Raw genomic sequence first — 16,265 nt, forward strand, 5'->3', positions numbered from 1 at the left:
ACAGCTCCTGCTGCTGATTTACACAGTGTTATGTAATCAAAACAATACCTTTAATGTATTATTTTATGAATGAAAGGAACAGAGAACACAGCTGGATTGACTTAAGAAAGCCCACTGATTCCTCCACATCTGTCTCAACTTTAGGTTTATTGCAACATCTACAGTAATCTAACATGTAAAGAATGAAACCAAAGGCTGTGTCTCTCCTCTGGCTGAAATGTGTCCAGTTTCTTTAAATATGGTGGAAGAAGACAATCTTTAAATTAAAGTCCGAAAATAAAATTATTTCCACAAAAAAAAAAAACAAGTATTTCTCTGTTGGCAGGATTTGTTTTAAAGAGTAAAAAAACTAATCATGCTGTTGTTGGAAGGACCATATCAACTGATCAACATGTAAACCCATTAATTAAGAAAAAGGTATACTAACCATGATTGTCTGTCATCATGACATTAATTAATTTGACGTCCACCAACTGAAATCTGTTCCTGTGGAGAAGCGGACTGTTTGTTCCTGTTGGTTGTGAAGGCTGCAAGATAATTGTCATGGGAGTTTTGCTCAACCTTGTGCGCAGAACAGGGCGGCCACAGTGTTGCTAACAGAGAGGAAACAGAGGGAAGTTTTGAAAGTGAGCTGGAGGGAAGAGGTCGAACATGGAGGTCACCCACTGAGGGGTGTTTGTTTGGAAGAAAGTTTTAGCAGAGCTGCTTGTTCTTAGCAGCACTCCAGGTGAAACAACTCCCAGGCACAGTAGGTGAGATGATTTATTCTACTATATGTATTGGTGAGTCTTCTTGTGCTCCTATTCTCAACTACAAAAAGTTTCAACAAAATTTGGCAGAAAGATTGATGAAACAACTTATGATTTTGGCAAAATAACTAAACTAAACATTGACATGTAAAAGTTACATTTTACAGAACAACATTTCCAGTGCTCCTAATTTTCACCAAAATTGGTACATGCATGATGGATTTGGAAGCTCCCACAATATGTTGGTTGTTATGTACTTGTAAATTCAGTTGAAATGTCACACTGTTTTTGTTGTATTTGGTTCTTTCTGTTTGAAATAATAATGATAAGGCACCAAATGTGGATTAATCCGCTGCTAAAAATAGTCCCCAACAAATGCACTGTTTAAGCCGTTTGCTGCAATTTCTAATAATTTACTTCAATAGGAACCAATGGACTTGGTGCTCATTGCTTCATACAAGATAGGGAAAGTATTGGGAGACGGACTGACATGACATGGTTTTGACCTTTTCATGGGTGAATATACAGAATATTGCCAATGTTATCTCCTATACTATATCATGCATAGTTTAAGCACTTTGTGTTGCTTCATAGTATCCAGGATAATGATCCTACTAGAGAGAGACATGATGGAGGCAAGAGCATGCAGACACACACACACACACACACGCGCACGCACGCACACAGAATCCCTTGGGACTGGTGTGAAGATAAATTAATCATTGAAAGCCAAACTTGCTTTAGGCATGGCCTGCCGCCTTGAAATGAATTTTTCACCAGCGAGCAGATCTCTGTCTTCATCTCTCCTTCTTTCTCTCTTCGTCTCACAGTCCCTCATTTCTGTCTTTCAATAAATGCATTCATATTCCAGCTCCTTTGCTTCTCCTATGCTCAGGTATTCACAACACCCACAAACAAGTTCACAACACCCGCAAAACACATACACAAACACACTCTCGTCTGCCAGCTGCACATTGGAAAATTGGTTGTACTCTTTCTTTGTAGGCTTTACACACACAAATCCACACACACATACACATACAAGCTTGCTTTATCAAAGAGACGAGCTTGTTGAATTTTTCTCAACATGTGGTGTTGCTGTGATAACGACAGTGCAACCACACTGACTCCATTCTCTGTGGGTGTAGCAGGTGGTTGCAGAATTAGGTTTGGAAGATAACACTCTGGGATTAGAAGTTAGGTATTATGTCAATGAGGGTCCTCACAAGTATAGAAGTACCGTGTGTGTGTGTGTGTGTGTGTGTGTGTGAATAGTGGAGCAATGATGTGTTTAATATTCTGGTTTTCTCTCATCCATTCTCTGCTATTGATGAGACATTGGTGGTCTGCTTAGCCAATCAGGCTGGAACGTTCACTGACTGTATAACAACACAGACTGGCTCAGCCTGTGTGTTTCTCCTGTTTCTCTCCAGAATTCACCAGCCAGAAATGAGGTAAAACCAAAATCACACCCAAGCGCCAACTCTCCAGCTTGAAAGGCCCCTTATTTAAAGTTGCTATAATCAATACATATTGACAATGGATGAAAGAAAAAAAGAAAGAAAGAAAGAAAGAAAGGAGATCAAAGAAAGCTAAATCATCACTATATTGATCAATCTGTCCAATATTTTCATATTGTGCAATGTAATGATCGTTCTAGCCTGTAGGGGCTGCTAGCAGTGCTTGAGGCTTTGTTGTGAATAATTTTGTCATTTTCAAACAGCTTTTCTAAATCAACAACCAAAGTTTCACAAAAGAAAACTAATAATTTGCCCATTTGTCTACATCTAGATTTTCTCCTTTGTCTGCGCTTCTCTTTCTGCTCTTTTATGTCCTCCGATTTCTTTTCACACACACATAAAAACACACACACACACACTGCTCTCACACAGCAGGAGTCCGCTTTGAAAAGACCAAATTGTGATAATTGAAAGAGTCAAAACAAATTATTTGTCCATCTTGTCAAGCTTGTCTAGAGAAAGCTGCTACGCCACCAATGGCTTTCCCAGTTATGTTCAACATTAGCACACAGATGCTTGCATAACACATTCAATACTGTTTGACCCACCCTGCAGTTAGTGTTTATCAGTGTGTCTCCAGTATGCACACATGTGTTGTATGAAGGGTGTAAAAAGCATGAGGGAATAGATGTGAATAATACTCTGATAAGTTCTTTTAATTGTGCCAACTGAAAACTGCATGAAAAGATTTTTGTATTTTTCAGCTCAGCAGATTGCAGTTTTTGTGTTCATTACATTTTGGTTTGTCATTTTTATTTTTATTTTTTCCCATGTCCAATTTTCTTGATTAGATTTAATTGAAATTGGATTAATTGCACTACATATTGTGCCAGCCCTCTTCAGGCATCTTAAACTGCATATTTGTGGAGGATCTTTCAGTGAATAGCTCTTTGTGCAAATTATTTCAAAGTACAAAGTACAACACTAATACCAGACATTGTTTTCTATGGAATCACCCTGTATGAATGTAATGGCACTTATAAGAGAACGCCTTAAAAGTGCCATAAAATGTCTCAGATATTAAAGGTGATAGATTTACCATCACTAAAATCCTCAATTAGAGGAATGAATTGTGATTTCTCTACAGTGTAAGTTTGAGCCTGAATGTTATTACATTATCACATATTTAAATCTCTTGGCATGAAGCTGAGAGCTTGTGTTTGTTTTCATTACAGTGTGAGAGTTTTATTAATTTGTGAGCTCAGAGTCCGGTGTGGTTTCTGCATTTTGCTGAGTGGTTTTTAACGAGCTTTGGCTGTTGATGCAGGCAGACTTATCTTTCTGAAAACTGTTTGAGATGTTTCACTCGTTTTTGGCTTAAAATGCAAGCGACAGTGGCTTTTACTGATACACGCATGAACATATGATTTGTCAAAAAGTGTTTATGATGTTTACACAATGTCTGTCACCTATGAAACATTTTGTAAACCTTTCTTTGCACATTGAATCACTGGAATGATAGTGTGTGTGTGTGTGTGTGTGCCTGCGTGTCTGCTGTCTTGAAAAGTTTTGGTGTATAGATAGCTTGCTGTCTGACTGCAGTGGCGGTGCTGAGTTGAGGTCAGGGTTTTCTGTTCAGCTGCGTCATTATTATCTCAAGGTGATGTGCACAAGTTTCTGTGTGTGTGTGTTTAAATGTTTGTGTGTCCTTAAATGTCTGAATGTTTTCCTGTGTAATTCAGTTGTGTATGGATCAGGGATTTTGCGTGTATCTTGTAGTGTGTGCTCTCTCTCTCTCTCTCTCTCTCTGTGTGTGTGTGTGTGTGTGTGTGTGCATACGTGTTAGCCCTGCAGCTACAGTACAGTACACCTGTCAGTCCATGACAGCACAGCTCCAGCCAGTTCACACTGACTCCCCGCTGTTTGCTCTGATCCCTCTCGATGCCTCCGCCAAGTCAGAGCTCAGAGTCCACTCACATTTATTCATTTGTTTCAACCAACAGCTTCCTTACAAACTACTTATCTTATCACAATGTTGTGTATTCTGCACTTGCAGTTCTACAAAACTTATTCAGATCATTGTGTTGTTGTTGTTGTTGTTGTTTTTTTTACTGTTTTTGTTCACTTTCATCACTCTCATCAGCCTCACGTCCAGTTGCAGCAGGCAGCTGTTTTCTGCTTGGGAACTGACCATACGGCAGTGAACAGCAGACAGTTAGACACTAGCCGGTGAACTCGGCATTTAGCATCCAAAAGGTCGGATACGCCAACCGACCACGTCACTCCTTATCTGCTGATTGTGTATATAGGTCCAACTTTACAAGATGATAAAATGTATATTGAATTTACAGCTTGTTTTGCAGCCATCAAGTGGCTGAAACGGTCAATTCATGCAGGTTTGAAACAAATTATTATTATGAGGACACAGCTATGTTGAAGGTTTGAATTAGGCTGAAGGCACGATTTACCAATATCAGGGAATTAAATCAGTGTCATTCAGGTCACTGTTCAGTAATTTGAGGGAATGACATTTTCTGATGAGGCTGTGTCATGGCGTTCACTCCTCAGTGCACTTTTTTTCTGTCGGTGGAGAAAGACAAAGGGTCATGGGAGGGAAACAGAAATTAAATATGATAGCACTCAGCACTAGCAGAGCAAATGTTTCAGATTTTGACAGATGGTAACGTCTGAGCTGGTTTTCGTCTGTGTACATGTTGTTATCGATGAAGCCTCCTCTACTGCTGGAAACATGTCTCAGTTGTTTATTAATTAATGTAAAGATATCTGTCAGTGGAAGTTACAAGAAACTAAAACCTGAAATACAAAACGATACAAAATGTCAAAGTGTCATGTTCAATGGAGGATTAGTGAACCACAGGGGAGGTAAACACACACAGAGCAGAGGCTATAGGAGTGTAATAATCAATAATTCATTTTCAGGATTTGCTCTGCTCTGCAAAGCCGACTGTATCCTGTTTGACTGTGGCAGCAACCTGTGTTTGTGTGTTTAATCTGTTTACATGGATCTGACAGCCTGAGACTATGCTCCCAGTGGGAACTAAAACACAGACACACAAGAGGCAACGTTAGTTTTATTCACCAGAGGCTAAATGCAGAGCTAACACGGTAGAAACTGATACTAAACAGGGAATTCTTTATTAACAGACTGTCATGCAAAAACTAATCTCAACAGCTACTAATTTAACCAGTGAGGAGAGAACGTCTTGAGATTCTTTCTGAAGACATTTTTTGTAACTTTTCAAAATTGTCAGTCCAACAAGAATACTCACTCCACACAGTGATGAGGAGTAGACCAGGACTGAATGTCTTTCTTAACATCTCTTTTTCCATTTCTCGCACAACTGTTCCCATCACTTTTCAACTGAATGTCTTTGAGGAGACAGCATTTACACTTGGTCACTTCATGTGTTTTGGGCAAATTGGAAGCTAAATGCATCCAATAACTCAAGATGGAGTGAAATCTGATTGCTTAAACCATCTCTAGAGGAGGTAATTTACAACTAAAACACCAAATTAACCACCACAATCTACATTTTCTGCAGTTTAACAACAATTTCTTTATGTTAAGATGTTACTTCTTAATAACTTTATCTTTGCTGCTCAGTTTTCTGCATTCAAAGACTCCAACCATCACAGTTGATGTTAAGTCTTCCTCTCTGCTTAACTATGACTCACCTCACCTGAACTTTTTAAAGCCTAATTTCCATCCAGTCATCCAGTCAAAATGTGTGTGTTGTGTACATGTGTGTCTCCTGCTTGTTGTTGCAGTTCTGGATGTCCTTTCTGTCCCCACCTGTGCCGGAGGCTCACCGTGGTCCAGGTTCCCAGCTAACTTCTCCTAATGAATAGTGAATGCTGTTGTCAGGGCTGATCAGATGGAGCAGCAGGGAGATGGGTGAGGAGCGGGGCTCGGGGAGAGGTGAGGGGAGTTTGGATCGGATGGTCAGGACAAAGAAGAATGACTTTGATTCTCATCGATCCACTTCTTTAATGCTGTGTCTCAGAATCTCAACAGGAAAGATGAAGACACGCTGACACTGCTGCCAGATAAACACTCAAAGTAAAAAAGAAACAGCAACTTAAGAGTCCAGTGGTCCCAGTGGATGCACTGAGACTGTATATTGAGCTGATTTGGAGTTATATATAAAGGTCATGGTTTGAGCAGGGTTTTTTTTTAAATTGTTTTATTATTGTTATTTCAGTTACCTGAACACTCCTATAGGTGGTCTTCACACTGGATTCCAAACTTGACATAACACAATGCTTGTTTGCCCCTGAAGCTCAGATTCTGATCACACTGGAACATTATTGCAAGGAGAGGCTTGCTGTTGCTAGGCAACACCTACTCCATCGCCTGTTGTGAAGCCATGAGCTACACATGATAACTATCAACAGCAGCTAAAAACACATCTAGAACTCAACCAAAACTACTGTGGTACTGTGTGGTCTGTGAGATCAGGTTTTGAGCTGTTATTACCATTGACTGAACCAGAAGAGCTGGCTAATATTGTGGTAATGTATAGATGTGTCCTGTCAGGCTACCATACTAGATGGAGGAAGAAGATGAATAAAGTCAGAACTCAAAGTGCCACAATATGTCCACCTCAGTCTACACTCATTGATGTGGGATCAGGGGTAAGTTAGTTTTGGATTAGTGTCTATTGTGGCTGGGACGGTGCAGTTAATTTCATTCTTTATAAAGTTCAATTGCAGTAATGATAAAAGCTTTTAAAAGTAAAAACTAACTTATTTGCTCATTTCAAATATTTAGTGAGAATTTATCACACTTACTGACTCTGAATTTAGCTCTGTGGCTGATGGGGCGCCACATGTGTGTGTGGGTTGCCCCAGAAATCAGAGCTACAATGCAGACTTCAGTCTTTGACTCGAATTAGTCACAAAGATAAGGGCCTGAACCTTCACTGCTTGATAGTACAATTTTATAACTGACTGCCTGGAACCTTTTCTTAGTCTCCATATTCTGTACAATAGTCAATTCATTAAGCAAGTTATGGCTAGGGGCCTCAGCAGTCCTATATATTGATTGTCATGTGACATGTTTTCTAGCTATAGTTCAGACACTGAACACATTCCTTATACAACTGTAGCAGGGTAGACTTGTATCAATGTGGGATCTTGTGTGACACTAGTGGTGGATTTGTGGTGCAGGTGTGGGTGTGGCTTTGCAGGGTGTGTTTGTGGAGTGATGTCATGGTGATGGGCTGATCTGAAACAGGTGTGCTGGATGTGACTTTCAGCCAGTTTAACTACCCCCACCCACACTCTCCTTCAGTCTCCCTTTGTTCTCCTCTGTGGCCGGTACCTGTGTGCATGCGCTTGGAAGTCTCTCCATCTTGAAACTGTAAGTTGAATGTTTTATTTGGCAATGAGTCTCCCTTTGTTCTCCTCTGTGGCAGAAGGTTAGTGTGGCCTGGGCTGGGGTATCTTTGGGACGGCAGGTCGGACTGGAAGGTGGCAATAGCTGATTTGCAGCAGTGCCTCGCCGCCACACGGAGCTGAGTGCAGCAGGTGTCAGTGCACAGTGCGAGGCACCAGCAGCAGAGTGTAGCACACTGAGTCAGCACACCAGCCGACTAGCCGGATCCAGCCTGGTGGCCGTGAGGCCCGGCCACTCACCAGGCCACACACACCTTCAGCCATCTTTCCTTCAGTCTTTTAGAGTAACTGTTCCTGGACTCATTTAACTTTTATGGTTAGAAATAATAAAAGACTTCTTCAGGTTTTATTCCTGTCTTGTTGTCTTGCCCATTACCCACCGGTTGGTCAATCGGTGGAGCTGAAAGAACACTTTACATAACTAAGTGCCTTGTGTTTATTAACTCACACATGATCTAGTTTACTTCTTAGCCTCTACATTTTCTGAGTTTCTTTGTCAATCTTTCTGGCTGCATGAGCAGACTGTATTTGACCCAGTGCTGCTAAAAAAGTGACGTTATTAAGAGCTGATTGACTCCAGAACATCCTTGCTCGCTCTTCTCAATAAGTCTTCTCTACATCTTTGATGAAGGAATCTGCCTTCCACTGCTGCTTCAGGGACTCCCTGATAATCTGACTTGATCTGACTTGGTTTATGTAACACTTTAAATTTTGAAATTTGTTTGTGGTACAGGATCCTTTAGAGTACAGGGCCATTCGTTTGTGTAGTTCTCATTGAATAACTGACTGAAGAGTCAGCCATCTTGAAGAGTGGATTGTATGTAGGCTTTTGTTTCTTTTATAAAACTCATTGACTGAGACTGTGCTGAGAGATGAGGACTCTTCTGAGTCAGACAGAGCTGGTACTTGAATTAATACTCTCTCCATGCTGTGGAAACTGGAGCTTGTGCACCAAAGCAAGTTCAGTTTGGTTCTCTTTGGTTCACCTGGCTTAACTTAACTTAACTAACTAAAGATTAGGTTTTTATTTCCATTTATCACAAGTCTTCTCATGCTAGTGATCTTCTTAACTTGTCACTTTAATTATTGTAATGACTGTTTTTCCAGGTATCTGACTGGTCAATAGTCAGGCTTTTGGTAGGTTTTTATTTGATCCTCCTAAAGATAGAGACAGATAAACAGAGGTTTTCTGAGATAATGCAGCTGTATTGAAAATGTTTCGTATTATTTTTGAGAAAAATAATATGAACCCCCTCTGATATGAGTGTGATGTAATGAGGCCTTGTTTGGGGTGGTCATGTGATTTTTAGCACACTGAAGTGAGGCATCTCACCATAATACTAACTGCTATGAAAGACTGAAACTTTGTAGGGTTATCTGCTTTGTGAACAACATCACATCAGTAAGCGTTGCTTGGATGAGAGACTGATACCACCCTCATGTGTGTATGATAAATATGTAGCTGAGGCCAGACTGGAAACAGGATGAAACAGCTAGCCTGGCTTTGTCCAAAGGTAACAAAATCTGCATCTGCCTCTAAAGATCACAAAGTTCCACCTTGTATTGTATCTTTGTTCCTTGCATAAACTGAAATGTAAAAAAACATCAGTTTGCTGTTTTACTGGGGCTTTTATTGTGCCAGTCTATTTCTTCCTGGAGTCTCTGCTAGCTGACTGTCAAGCTGAGGACAATATGTGTATTTTCTGTTGCAGAGGGCAAAATAAAGGGTGGAAAACATTGTTGATGGGACAGTGCACTGCTGTTGCAGCTGCAGTGTGGGATTCAGAACGATGGGCTGGTGGATGTTTACACAGAAACCCGTTGCATTCAGTGGAGATATGCATTTTTTTTTTTTTTTTTTTTTTTAACTGACAGAGCAGTGAACCGACTTTAGACTGATGAATAGGAAAAAATTGAATTCAGATAAAAAAGTAGTGGATGGAGTTTTGTTGTTATTCTCTGGTCTTATCTTTCTCTGCAAATTTAAAAGAAATCACCACTTCCTGAGTTCACACATGTGCTGTAGGGCACTGAATACACTCAAATGTATACACATACTAGGCAAATGTTTCCAGCACAGACACACACATTTGGTCTAATCCTTCGTCACCAGGGCAACCAGACAGCACAAAGCCAAATAACTGACCGGGCACATAAACAAAACCGACCAATAGGAGGAGGCCTCGAAGTGAAGGGGAGCCCAAGAGGGACTTCATCTGTGCCTTTCCTCCCTTAAAGTTTTTTTTCCCCCTCCTTTTCCCCTTCATCTCCTTCTGTTTGTGTTTTGTTGCTGCTGTCCACTTTGGGGATGGCTCAGTCACCCTCGCTTTAGAAAAAGACGGCAGCTTAAAAGACAGACGCTCTGAGTCAATGGGGGATTCACTTTCAAGCAGAGTTCAAGAGCATCTTTTTTTTTTTTTTTTTTTTTTTTTTTTAAATGTCGGGGGTTTGTATTTGATTGGAGGAATGTGGATGAGGGAAGAAGGGATGGGGAGAGATATCAAGAGACAGAGGGCGAGAGAGGCCATAAACAGGGTGAGAAAGGATGAGGGAGGACAGAGATGTAAAAGAAAACAGGAATATTTGGATTTAAGATCTAAGTGTCCCAGTGGACAAGTCGAATTATTTCTTAACTTTTCAGGCATCATATTTTCAAAGGCGTGAGACATCTTTGACTCTTGCATCCCGGGATGTAGAGGCATTTGAGGAGAGCCAAGTGTCTTAGCTTTAAACCCACACTGACTGGGGAGCTCAGAGTACTCTCAGTGGAAGTAAATAAATGTCACAGCAGTTGAGAGACAAGCCTTTTTAACATAGTGCTGACTTTGTTTAGCCGTTATTTACAGTCGAGTGGGAGAGGGGTTATATCAGGCGGTCAGAGTTCCAAGTCGACCCGTCACGTCCACTGGACGCAGCTCTGTAATGCCCCCAATCTCAGTGCAGAAGTCCATTAAGTGTTCCTGTTCATTAGCATTTTCTTTGGTGTTTTGTTCATCCATCTTCTTTTTTTAAGAATACTGTAGCTTATTTATGATCATTGTGGTGGCTGTACTTTCTTTCTGTCTTCCCTGCCTCTCTGTCTTGCTTCAGCCAGATGTTGAAAGAGAACTAAAACAGCCATGTAAGCAGCTGTGAGGCTGTACTTGATGGGCAGTGGTGCTTTGAGTGAAATGCTAGCTTTTCATGCTCATATGTACATGATTTTTAGCAAGTAAAATGTTTACCTTAATCAGCCTCTTAGTTTAGCATTTTAGCTTATTAACATTTACTAATGTAAACACAAAGAGCGGCTGAGGCTGATAGAAATGTCATCGTTGTTAAACTTTGTTACCATGCAGGTCACACCAACAGCAGCTGTAATAGAATCATAAAAGGACATTGTAGCCATTGCAGACAGCTCAGCTGTTGCTTACAGTTTTCAGGTGATTTGCCAGTTATTCTACTTGACTTGTTCCACATCTTGAATGGTGTAGTTGTAACTTGTAAGACTGTCACACGGTCACGTATCACCATCCCAGTGTCAGTGCTGGTAACTTGACTGTGTCACGTGACATACAAAACATTATGATCAAATGTACTTGTCTGTTAATAATAATTAATGTGGATGCGTGTTGAATAATGTTGGATTGCCATTTCTTATTTCATGGGTTATTTGGGATTTTTGTGGTGATGTATATATAATTATAGTTTAACAAAAGATTTGGACATTGATTACCATGGCAGTGGATGATGACACTTTGCATCATCAACATTTGGGTTAGTCCTATGGAAGGTGATTTTGAATGTTAGTCCAACAGCGACTGCATGCTTTGAGGGAAACAATGTCCTTACTGTTGCTTTACTTTTCACTGTTGGGTAGATGTTTCACTGGGTTGGCCCACATTGCACCAGCTCAGTGTCTCCTCTGCCTGCCAGATTTCTTGGACACCGAGACACCACTAAAGCATGCTGTTTGTGTGTGTGTGTGTGCGTGTGTGTGTGTGTGTTTTCAGGTGGGAAAAGCAATATGCTGTCAGTGGTGGTTCATCTGAAACATGGGTCAAAAACTACAAAGTCCCTGCTTTCTCCCCAGCTCTCCATCTACTTGTATTTCCTCACGTTTTCATGCAGGGGGTTTGGGATTATGAGACCCATCTGTGATTGGATTATTTCAAATTTGAAGTTTTATTGTTTCTTCTTAACCTTTGCTGCAGAACATGATCACATCCGATCCCTTTTTTGTTTGTGGAGTTGGGGTGGTTTACCAGTCACCTGATTTATTTTTCTCATTTAAATTCAGTCACTTTGGACCAAAGCAGTGGACTGACTGACCAACATTGCTATCCCTGGAGCTAGTATTATTTGTCCATGTTTGCTCCTCTGATCTCAGTCTTTGACATTTCTGCCTCTACCAGGAGAGGAATGAAATTTATTTTGTGGGGCGGTTTTTCCCCTATTAATACTATATGTATTAAATTGTTCCCAATAGTCTATTCTCTTCATCTCATCTGAAAATGTCCACTGAACAGAAGCAGTTTTTGTCTACAAATAATCAGCAGTTTCAGTGAGTAAAATGTATTATACCTATATTTTATTGTTTACGTGTTTGTCATTTTATGAGTTCATACTGATGCTTCTGCTGGAGATGATGTGTGTGGCTCAGCTGTGGCTGCAGTGTTTGGAGACCTGTTGAATTGTGTTGATTGGGTTTTTATAGCATCGCTTCAGTAATGGCATTTATTGTGGCTACATGACACGTCTGTGTTCTGTTATACTGCGTTTCTGTATATTGATGGTTTCTATAGCCGAGACATCATAATGACAGTATTAAGAGGTGGGTTAATGCAGGTAGGGCACCAGTGAAGGCCTAGTTCTGAAATGCACGGCCCACTGCTGGTATATGTTAATATAAAATCATCAGCAAAGTTTCTGAAAACAGTGTCCCTATTATTCTGTAAATATTCTCATTCATCCAGGTCATAGTTATCCAAGGAAAGGTTTAATTGAAAGCAACTGGACTTAGTTGTAGTCTAGAAGACGTTTCACCTCTCATCCAAGAGGCTTCATCAGTTCGTGTTCACAGCTTACCAGGCTGGGACTGGTCCAACCAACCAATCCAGTTGGACCCTATTACTATTAGCATCCCACAAACCTCAGCATTTTTTTTCCACCAGAGAAATCGCTCCTATTAAAAATTAGCTCTCATTTTTTTATAATCTAGTGGGTTCAAGTATTTGTTGGACAGGGATGTTTACAGAACAAACCAACATTCAGAATATATCAGCTTCTTGTCTTCTGGTAGTCCATGTTTTTGGTTGTTTGAGGATGTTTTTGCTCCAAAAGTGATGAGAAATAAACACTGGGTTTGAGGTGAGACAGTTCACTGTGCTGCTGCTTGTTTGTGGCTGGTTTAATGAGCAGAGCAACAGTTTGTCAGACTCTGTGATCAATACTTTGCTGATCAATACAGGTATTTGCTGGGCCATGCAGAGTGTCACTGTGTGATAGAAAATGTAATACTTAGTTTTTGGTGGAAAAAGTAATCTTCAGGTGTTCTGCATGTACCTGTGCACAGGTGATTGTTTGAGCAATGATGAATTGATGTGTTATTACCAGCATGATTGAGTAGCTGTAATCATTCAATTGTACATTTTAAAATGCTGATCAGCTTCCCAGCACAAACAAGCCTGTATCCTTATGCATCTCCATTCATCCTGCAAATAAAGCTTTCACCAAATGAAAGGCAACAGCTCTTTTCATCAGCCTGACGCAGACCTCTGGTTCGATCGGTCCCAGCTCTGTGAAAATACCTTTGTATAGTGTAAATCCTCAACAGTTTTTAGTGATGATACCTACAAAAACTCAAAAATTGGTACATGTCCCTGCACAGCCCATCTTTCTCTTGTTCTGTTTTGCATCATCCTCCTTCTTTCTCCTGAGAAGATTTTCAGGAATTTTTCTTTTTCTTTGTCTGTTTCGTTTTCATCTGGATGTGTAAGTGCTGTGCTGCGGCGCTGTAATGAACACAAAGCCCTGCAGTGCAGATAAATAACACTCCAACAACACAACATGAAAAGGATATAGCAGGATATGTTCATTGTAATCATGCTGTATGTTTCTAATGTTATAATATCCCCTTGATAACTAATGTAAGTCTCTGCATGGTATCTCTGCACAAGTGTGTAACTGAGAGGAGCTACATGACAAATCACACACTCATGCAGACACAGACTTTGTTCTGATCCTCATGCTGCTGTTTTTACTAGAGAAATAGATCAGTGCAGTCCAGCTTTGTGTGCAGGATGTCGTGGAAGAAACAGGCTTTCTGCTGGGAGCTGCTCTTTGAAGCTAAATGAAAATGCAAAAACTATTAGCGCTTGGCTCATTTGATCTATTCTTTCTCCACCAACTCTCTTTCATAACATCCACAATACTGTAGCTCTGTGGGCAGAAAAAATGAAAATAGAATGAAGCATAAAACTACACATCACTGCTACAAGCCTGAATGAAATATAGCCGGTTATCTGGCCATATTAATTACATTACAGGCATAGATGCAAGTGAGACAGACAACTGGAAACGCAGCTGACAAACCTCCAGTGTATAAACCTTTACACTTACCTCCTGGACTTTTAAGCTGCACTGTAATGTTTTACAATTTGAATTGAGACAGATCTGTCAAAATCAAAGACTCACCTGAATTTGGCTGGACGCCTAAAGCAAGATTCTCCACAGGCCCAAAGATTCAGCTCAGAAACCTCAATTCAAATGTTTGATATGAAATACCATTAAGTTTACTGTTTTAAACATTCGAAATTAGACTTTAGGATTTGAGTCTTCTTTTTGCATTTCAAACAGTGACTCAACACTTTGACCTATCTCTTCTGAATACTATAATGTACTATAATATAACCTCTCCTGTTCAACAATGAGGCAGAACTTGAAACCATGAGTTTTTGTTTTACTTTGATCAGCCACTATTTTCCTACTATTGCACACCCCTTTGGAACAATGTCTCCATATTTCTTCAGGCCTCTGAATACATGCCGTGTTAATGCTGTGTTTCCATGAGGAGGGCTGTTGTTACAGTGCCTTCCTCTGTACATGCCAATATTGCCTGTGTTTGTCAGGAGCCACTGAGGCAGAAAATGGGCAGAATATAGAAAGAGAGAAGGCAACTAAACAAATCCATGTGAGTTGAATGGGAATGAGACAGAGACCGAGAGAGAAGGGAGCAGTGAACCAGTCAGTAAGAAGTAGAAGGAGGAGAGAGGAGCTAGAGGGAGTAAGAGAGTTCTTAATCGAGAGGAGCTCATGCCACTGTATCCTGCCCACGTCAAAATCATTATGGGAGCTCACACACAAAGAAATGGAGCCTGTTATATAATTTTCACTCTGTGTTAACTGTAATTCTGAACTTTTGTTTAATTTCATTTCACCTATTTTCATAATAGAGACACATGATAGGGTAACTATAGAGAACAAATAATTCTGTTGTATATCCTGTATTTATATAATTACCCAGCACTTTTCCTAACAAAAAGTCTAACAAAGACAGTAATAAAGTTGTACAGTAAAAAGTAAAAGCAAGTAACATAAACATTGACAAAGGAATAATTTGAAGAGGTAAAATCAGAGAGGTCAGTTAAAAGCAGATCAGGTCATTTTCCCACATTGTTGTAGGGAAACATATGTCGACATCCAAAGTCCTGTAGTTGTCCACACCCTTAAACTGTCTACACATGATCACTGTTTGAGCTGATGGATGTAAAACTACAGAAGCCTTCCATTTTAAACTACATTCTGTTTCTAGTCATGTCTTCTCCACATAATCCTTCCTTGCAGGGAAGACACATTTTCTCACTCTCGACATCCCCGAGCTCTTTGATATCTGCATTTTAAGACACAGTTCTCATGTTGTGAAAGTGCTTGGGAGCAGTCTGAGAGAGGAGGGAAACAAAAAGAAGTAGGGGAGGAGAGGAGGGTGTTTCAGAGAGGTGTATATCGTTAGCAGGAGAAGAGGAACGAGGCAATAAGTAGCTGCAGTGTTATCAATACCTGCCTGCCTGACTGCACAGCGCGCTGAGCTGTTGTAATTTCTTACACAGGTCACACTTTCAGGTTTATGTATAAAGAGATTTGCTGTGTATTGCAATAGTGTGTGTTTGAGAGTGTAATCTCTGAGGCACTGCAGCCACAGTTTGTTTGCAGAATAAGTCTTCTAATCTTTTCAGCAGCCTTAAAAAAATACCACTACTGTAGAAGCAATAGTGTGTGTGTGTGTGTGTGTGCGCGTGTGCGCGCTGAAGTGTGAAGCTGAATCTTCACAATTTAGAAAAGTTATGTGAGAAACAGTACATTAACAGTACATTAAATGTATCCAGAAGAACTCACCTAACAGGACTAAGGATGAGGCCGTTCCAGTTAGCTTGTGGCTCACTTTGTCTTCTTGACAATGCACAGTTATTACTCACTTGATTAATCCTTCTGGGTCTTTCATCCAACATGAAAAATGTGACAAGAATTTAAAGAGACACGTTGATGTGATCCCAGGGGGTTTGTAAGGCATTAAGAATTATGGATGCAAATTGACCTGTTTAGCAGTGGATATTTTATGGAAGCAAATTATGGCCATGAGGATTTTAGTCTCCTAAGCAAC

Source organism: Lates calcarifer, linkage group LG23, assembly GCF_001640805.2.
Source record: "Lates calcarifer isolate ASB-BC8 linkage group LG23, TLL_Latcal_v3, whole genome shotgun sequence".
NCBI lineage: Eukaryota > Metazoa > Chordata > Actinopteri > Centropomidae > Lates > Lates calcarifer.